The following is a 7,539-nucleotide window of genomic DNA, read 5'->3' as shown; positions in this document are numbered from 1 at the left end:
CTGGTTGAGGAGTTTTACATCTATATTCACAATAGATGGTGACAAGCAATTTTCTTTTCTTAGGTTTTCTTCTTATCTGGCATTCGTTTCAGAATAACGTTAGGTCCATAAAATGAGTTAGGAGATATTCCCTCCCTTCAATTTTTTTTGAAGAGTTTGAAAACGGTGTTAATTTTTCTTTTCTTTTCTTTTTTTTTTTTTTGAGTTGGAACCTCACTCTGTCGCCCAGGCTTGAGTGCAGCAGCATGATCACTACCACTACAGCCTAGACCTGCTGGGCTGAGGTAATACTTCCGGCTCAGTCTTCCAGATAACTGGAACTACAGGCGCGCCACCATACCTGGCTAATTTTTAAATTTATTGTATAGATGATGTCTCGCCAAGTTGCCCAGGCTGGGCTCAAACCCCTGGACTCAGGCTATCTTCTTGCTTCCGTCTCACAAAGTGTTGGAATTACAGGCATGAGCCAGTCCATCTGGCCAGATTTTCTATTTCTTCTCCTCCTTCTTCTCCTTCTCCTTCTTTCTTTTTTGAATCAGAGTCTCACTCTGTCTCTCAAGCTGGAGTGCAGTACCATGCTCACGGCCACTGCAGCCTCTACCTGCTGGGCTCAGGTGATCCTTCCGTCCCAGCCTTCCAAGTAGCTGGAACCACAGGCATGTGCCATCACACCCAGCTAATTTTTCATGATTTATTGTAGAGATGAGGTCTCCCCAAGTTGCCTAGGCTGGTCTCCGACTCATGGGCTCATGAAATCCTCTTACCTCGGCCTCCCAAAGTGCTGCAATAATAGGCATGAGCCACCGTGCCCAGCCATGAATGATATATTTTTAAAGGTATAACATTGGTCTCCAAAAATATCTTCAAGATAAGAATTTGGATATAGACTGGGACTGGTGGCTCATGTGTATAATCCCAGAACTTTGGGAGACCAAGGTGAGAGGATTGCCTGAGCTCACGGATTTGACATCAGCCTGGGCAATAAATATCTCTACAATATATACATACAATAAATTATCTCTACAATAAATTATCTCTACAATAAATTATCTCTACAATAAATAAAAGAAAAAATTATCTCTACAATAAATTATCTCTACAATAAAATATATATCTCTACAATATATACATACAATAAATTATATCTCTACAATATATACATACAATAAATTATCTCTACAATAAAATATATATCTCTACAATATATACATACAATAAATTATCTCTACAATAAATTATCTCTACAATAAATAAAAGAAAAAAGTAGGTGGGTATGGCGTCATATGCTTGTAGTTCCAGCTACTTGAAAGGCTGAGGCAGAAGGATTGTCTGAGCCCAGCAGGTTGAGGCTACAGTGGCTGAGAGTGTGCCACTGCATTCCAGCCTGGGCATTTGTGAGACTTTTACTCAAGAAACAAAAACCAAAAAGCCCCCTCAGATTCTTGACTTATTTTGACATTATTAATCCTTATTATCCCCCCGGTTTATTATATTTCTGATAATAAACCGAAAGCGAGATCATGCTGTTGAGGGACCTGTTGCTATGAATTATGGAGCCAAGACAGTTATAAAATAGGTTAAGAGGGGAAAAGAGTTTCTGATGCCAAGATCAGTTGTAGCCTGTTGAGAACTAAATTGAGAACTCATATTTTTTTGCATTCACTAAATGCTGAAGACTAGTGCCAATGTGTTTTCTTTTCTTTTCTTTCTTTTTTTTTTTTGAGTTGGAGTCTCACTCTGTCATCCAGGATGGAGGGCAGTGGCATGCTCCTGGCCACCGCAGCCTTGACCTACTGGGCTCCAGTGATACTTCCACCTCAGCCTTTCAAGTAACTGGAACAACAGGTATGTGCCACCATGCCCAGCTAATTTTTTTTTTTTATTCATTGTAGAAATGAGGTCTCGCCAAGTTGCCCAGGCTGGTCTTGAACCCACGGGCTTAGGCAATCCTCTCACCTCGGCCTCCCAAAGTGCTGGGACTATAGGCGTGAGCCACTGCGCCCGGACTGCCAATGTGTTTTCCAATGGAAAAATAATTAATACACATTTTTTTTGAGTCAATGTTTCACTCTGTCACCCAGGCTGGAGTGCAGTGGTATGCTCATGACTAACAGACTCAACCAGCTGGGCTCAGGAGATCCTTCTGCCTCAGCCTTCCAGGTAGCTAGAACTACTGGTGTGCACCACCATGCATGACTAATTTTTTTGATTTATTGCAGAGATGAGGGCTCGCCATGTTGCCCAGGCTGGTCTTGAACCAGTGGGCTCAGGCAATCATCTTGCCTCTGCCTCTCAAAGTGCTGGGATTACAGGTGTGAGCCACTACACTTGGCTAGGAATTAATACTCTTACTCTTTCCTTCCATTAAGATACCCTATTTTTTCACCATAGTCTAGATTCAAATTTATAATCTTGTGGGCTACAGAAAATGACAAAAATTGAGCAAACTGAGGATTTTATCTTTTAAAGAGAAAATGTTAATCCCATTGGTCTTTCGAGAGAAGCTCTGTAGTGTCATATGATGTCAACCCAAGGACTTGGGGGAAAGGACTTATTTAAACTTCCTTAATTGTTCTGGAAAAGTCAGTGTCTGCAGTAATTTCTGTTGTTGTGCAAGAGTAAACAAAAAAATACAACAAAACAAAAAACCCCAAAACAAACGAAAACCCAGTAGGAGCATAGTATAACCCCAGTTTATCTGTCAGAATGTCTGTGTTTAGGTTCTGGCTGTGTCGTCAACTTTTTGGTCACTTTAGGAAGTTCTCTAAATGTTCTTGAGTTATGAAGAGTAAGGTAGGTGATCAAATAAACTTTGGAAACTATGTGATGGACAGCAAATGCAATTTAATTTTTTTCTCTTTTCATAAAGGCAACACATTTGCTGTAGAAAATTTAAGCAACATAGAAAAGTTTTAAAAAATCATCTCCAATTCCATCATTTGAAACTCAACTCTTAGTGATTCAGTGAACATTCTTTCAGAGTAGAGTTCAGTCTCTATATCACACAAAACTTTCTCTCCCCACATCCCCCACTCATATACAGTTCAACAGAATAGTGCATATAATACATGCTACTTTGTAAATTAGTTTTTTATTTTATTTGTTTATTTATTTACTTGTTTATTTATTTAATTTTAAAGATGTGGTATACAAGCTGGATGCAATGGCTCACGCCTGTAATCCCAGCACTTTAGAAGGCAGAGGTGAGAGAATTTGCCTAAGCCCACGGGTTCAAGACCAGCCTGAGCAACTTGGTGAGACCTTGTCTCTACAATAAATCGAAAAATTAGCCAGGCATAGTGATCCGCACCTGTAGTTCCAGCTACTTGGAAAGCTAAGGGGGAAGGATCACCTGAGCCCAGCAGGTAGAAGCTGCGATAACCGTGAGCTTGCCACTGCACTCCATACTGGGTGACAGAGTGAGACTCTTACTCAAAAAAAAAAAAGAAGCAGGGCTCGGTGGCTCAGCCTGTAATCCCGCTGTCTTTGGGAGGCTGAGGTGAGTGGATTGCCTGAGCCCGTGGGTTCGAGACCCGCCTGAGCAGGCGAGACCTCATCTCTACAATAAATAAAAAATTAGCGGGAGTGGTAGCGCGCTCTTGTAGTTCCAGCTACTTGGAAGGCTGAGGCAGAAGGATCGCTGGAGCCCAGCAGGTCGAGGCTGTGGTGGCCGGGAGCGGCCACTGCACTCCAGTCTGGGCGACAGAGTGAGACTCCAACTCAAAAAAAGAAAGGAAGGAAGGAAGGAAAGAAGGAAGGAAGAAAGGAAGAAAAGAAAAGAAAAGAAAAAAGAAAGGAAAAGAAAAGAAAAGAAAAGATGTGGGAACTGGGCTCGGTGGCTCAGTCTGTAATCCCAGTGCTTTGGGAGGCCGAGGTGAGTGGATTGCCTGAGTCCGCGGGTTCGAGACCCACCTGGGCAACTTGGTGAGACCTCATCTCTACAATAAATCAAAAAAATTAGCTGGGCGTGGTAGTGCGTGCCTGTAGTTCCAGCTACTTGGAAGGCTGAGGCGGAAGGATCTCTGGAGCACAACAGATCGAGGCTGCAGTGGCCGGGAGTGGCCACTGCAGTCCAGTCTGGGGACAGAGTGAGACTCCAACTCAAAAAAAAAAAAAAAAGTGGGGTACAATTCAGAATTAGTTTTACAAGTGGTCATCGTACAGGTAAAGTTTGGGTCTCCCTTTGGTCCCCACATCACCTGTTCTGAGATCAGGTACCTTGCAATTTGACTTTATAAACATTTTTATGAAGATAAAAATAATGTTTAAAATTTATAGTAAGCTGACCCCTTAGATATCTGATAGTTGAAATGACATGGTAAGGTAATTAAAGCTAATTTACAAATACAGGTTTTATGAAAGGCAAATAAAGTTGTTTTGCAAAAATATTTAATTTATAAGGTTCTGGTTCTAATTCCCTTTCTCTTCTCCTATAGTTGAGGCAATTATCCTATTACTGGTTGAAATAACTATATGAACAAGAAGGAACAATACAGAGAAGGCTTCTCATGGCTAATGAGTGAAGACAGGAACCCAGAGAAAAATTGTCAACTCCGAGGCAGGAGGCAAAGGCACTCAAGGTACAGAAAATTACCTTTATCTTTATCTGTGCACTCAAAGGCACTGTGCTGGAGGAAAGAAATTTGCAGGGCTCTTTTCTAAAACCTGGATCATGAAGTATCTCCGATTTTCCAATTTGAGAACTATGAAGGATTTTCACTATAATGAGTTATGTAAGCAGGAAATTAGTTTAAAGAATGATGTTTGGAGCTACCTGGTTTAAAAGTTTTCTGTCAATTTACTACAGCTGGGCATGGTGGTTCATGCCTGTAATCCCAGCACTTTGGGAGGCTGAGGCAAGAGAATTGCTTGAGCCCAGGGATTAGAGACTAGCCTGGGCAAGTTGGCAAGACCACCTTCCTACAATAAATCCAAAAAATTAGCGGCTGTGGAGGTGCACCTGTAGTTCCAGCTACTTGGAAGGCTAAAGTGGAAGGATCACCTGAGCCCAGGAGGTCAAGGCTGCAGTGGCCATGAACAAGACACTGAACTCCAGCCTGGGCAACAGAGTGAGACTCCAATTAAAATAAAACAATACAAAAAAAAAACCTAGCCGGGCTCAGTGGCTCAGCCTGTAATCCTGCGCCTTTGGGAGGCTGAGGTGAGTGGATTGACTGAGCCTGCAGGTTCGAGACCCGCCTGGGCAGTGAGACCTCATCTCTACAATAAATAAAAAAATCAGCCGGGCGTGGTAGTGCATGCCTGTACTTCCAGCTACTTGGAAGGCTGAGGCGGAAGGATTGCCGGAGCCCAGCGGATCGAGGCTGTGGTGGCCGGGAGCGGCCACTGCACTCCTGTCTGGGCAACAGAGTGAGACTCCAACTCCAAAAAAAAAAAACAATAAAAAAAAACCTTACAATTATTGTGATCAACGAGGCAGGACAATTCGTGTCCTTCTTCTATCCATCCTCTGTTAATAGTACAAGGTATTTTATTTTTATTATAATTTTTTTTTTGAGTCGGAGTCTCATTGTATCACCCAGGCTGGAGTGCAGTGGCATGCTCACAGCCACCACAGCCTTGACCTTCTGGGCTCAAGCTGTCCTTCTGCCTCGGCCTTCTAAGTAGTTGAAACTACAGGCACGTGCCACCATGCCCAGCTAATTTTTAGATTCACTGTAGAGATGAGGTCTCGCCAAGTTGCCTGGGCTCGTATCCAACCTGTGGGTTCAGGCAATCCTCTCATCTTGGCAAAGTGCTGGGATTATAGGTGTGAACCACTGCACTTGGCTGAATGTGACTTTAAAGTTGGCACCTTTATGGTGACAGAATGTACAAATTCTAAGGAATATTGATAAATTTTTATTGATACCTTTTATTTCATCCAAATATTGTCTTGAAATATATTCAAGCCGGGTTCAGTGGCTCAGCCTGTAATCCCGTGCCTTTGGGAGGCTGAAGTGAGTGGATTGCCTGAGCCCGCGGGTTCGAGACCCACCTGGGCAACTTGGCGAGATCTCATCTCTACAATAAATCAAAATGAGCCGGGCGTGGTAGCACGCGCCTGTAGTTCCAGCTACTCGGAAGGCTGAGGCAGAAGGATCGCCGGAGCCCAGCAGGTAGAGGCTGTGGTGGCCAGGAGCGGCCACTGCACTCCAGTCTGGGTAACAGAGTGAGACTCCAACCAAAAAAAAAAAAAAAAAAAAAAGAAAGAAATTATTCAAATACATATTTTTGACTTTAATTTATTGCTAAAGGGTTTCCTGTAATAACAGGGTATACAGCAATCATTAGGCAGAACATATGCTTTCAATTGAAAAATAAGAATTTTGGAAAGTTGTATCTGTCACTTGGAGTTTGGTAGTTTTAAAATAATTTGAGAGTTTTTTGATTAGTTTGTTCTTTTTTTCTTTTAGAGACAAGGTCTTGCCAAGTTGCCCAGGCTGGTCTCCAACCCCTGAACTCAGACAATCCTCTCGCCTTGGCCTCCCAAAGTTCTGGGATTACAGGCTTGAGCCACCGTACCTGGCCTTTTGATGAGTTTGGAAGTGATAGTAACAAATGCTGTATTTAAAATATTGTATAATAAAATATATCAACATTTAGAAGAACTCATAACAATGGACTAATATTTCCAAGTGACCAATGTATGAGCATAATGTTATAATAGCTATTAAAAGTGAAATGTAGACCAATGGGTTTTAATAAAACTGAGGATAAAAAGTTCATCGATGTAGTTTCAGAGTCCATATTATAATAACCTTTAAAAAACCACTTGAGTCCAGGTGTGGTGGCTCACACCTATAATCCCAGTACTTTGAAGGCCAAGGCAAGAGGATTGCCTGAGTCCGTGGGTTTGAGACCAGCCTGGGCAACATGATGAGACCTTGTCTCTACAATAAATAAAAAAATTAGCTGGGCATGGCAGTGTGTGCTGGTAGTTCCAGCTACTTGGAAGGGTGAGGCAGAAAGATCACCTGAGTTGCAGGGCGGCAGCATGCTGCTGCATTCCAGTCTGGGTGATGAAGTGAGACTCAAACTCAAACAAAACAAAACAAAACAAAACAATCAAATAAAAACCCACTTGAGCTGGGCTCGGTGGCTCAGCCTGTAATCCCGTGCCTTTGGGAGGCTGAGGTGAGTGGATTGCCTGAGCCCGCGGGTTCGAGACCCGCCTGGGCAGTGAGACCTCATCTCTACAATAAATCAAAAAATCAGCCGGGCGTGGTAGCACATGCCTGTAATTCCGGCTATTTGGAAGGCTGAGGTGGAAGGATCGCCGGAGCCCAGCAGGTCGAGGCTGCGGTGGCCGGAAGCGGCCACTGCACTCCAGTCTGAGCAACAGAGTGAGACTCCAACTCAAAAAAAAAAAAACCCACTTGAAGCCAGGCTTGGTGGCTCAGCCTGTAATCCCAGCACTTTGAGAGGCTGAGGTGAGTGGATTGCCTGAGTCCGCGGGTTCGAGACCCGCCTGGGCAACTTGGCGAGACCTCATCTCTACAAAAAATAAAATATTATCCGGGTGTGGTAGCGCGCGCC

This window comes from Carlito syrichta, unplaced genomic scaffold, assembly GCF_000164805.1.
Source record: "Carlito syrichta isolate Samal-C Ts95f unplaced genomic scaffold, Tarsius_syrichta-2.0.1 Scaffold308846, whole genome shotgun sequence".
NCBI lineage: Eukaryota > Metazoa > Chordata > Mammalia > Primates > Tarsiidae > Carlito > Carlito syrichta.
The sequence above is the reverse complement of the archived record's forward strand: the minus strand, read 5'-3'. Positions refer to the sequence as shown.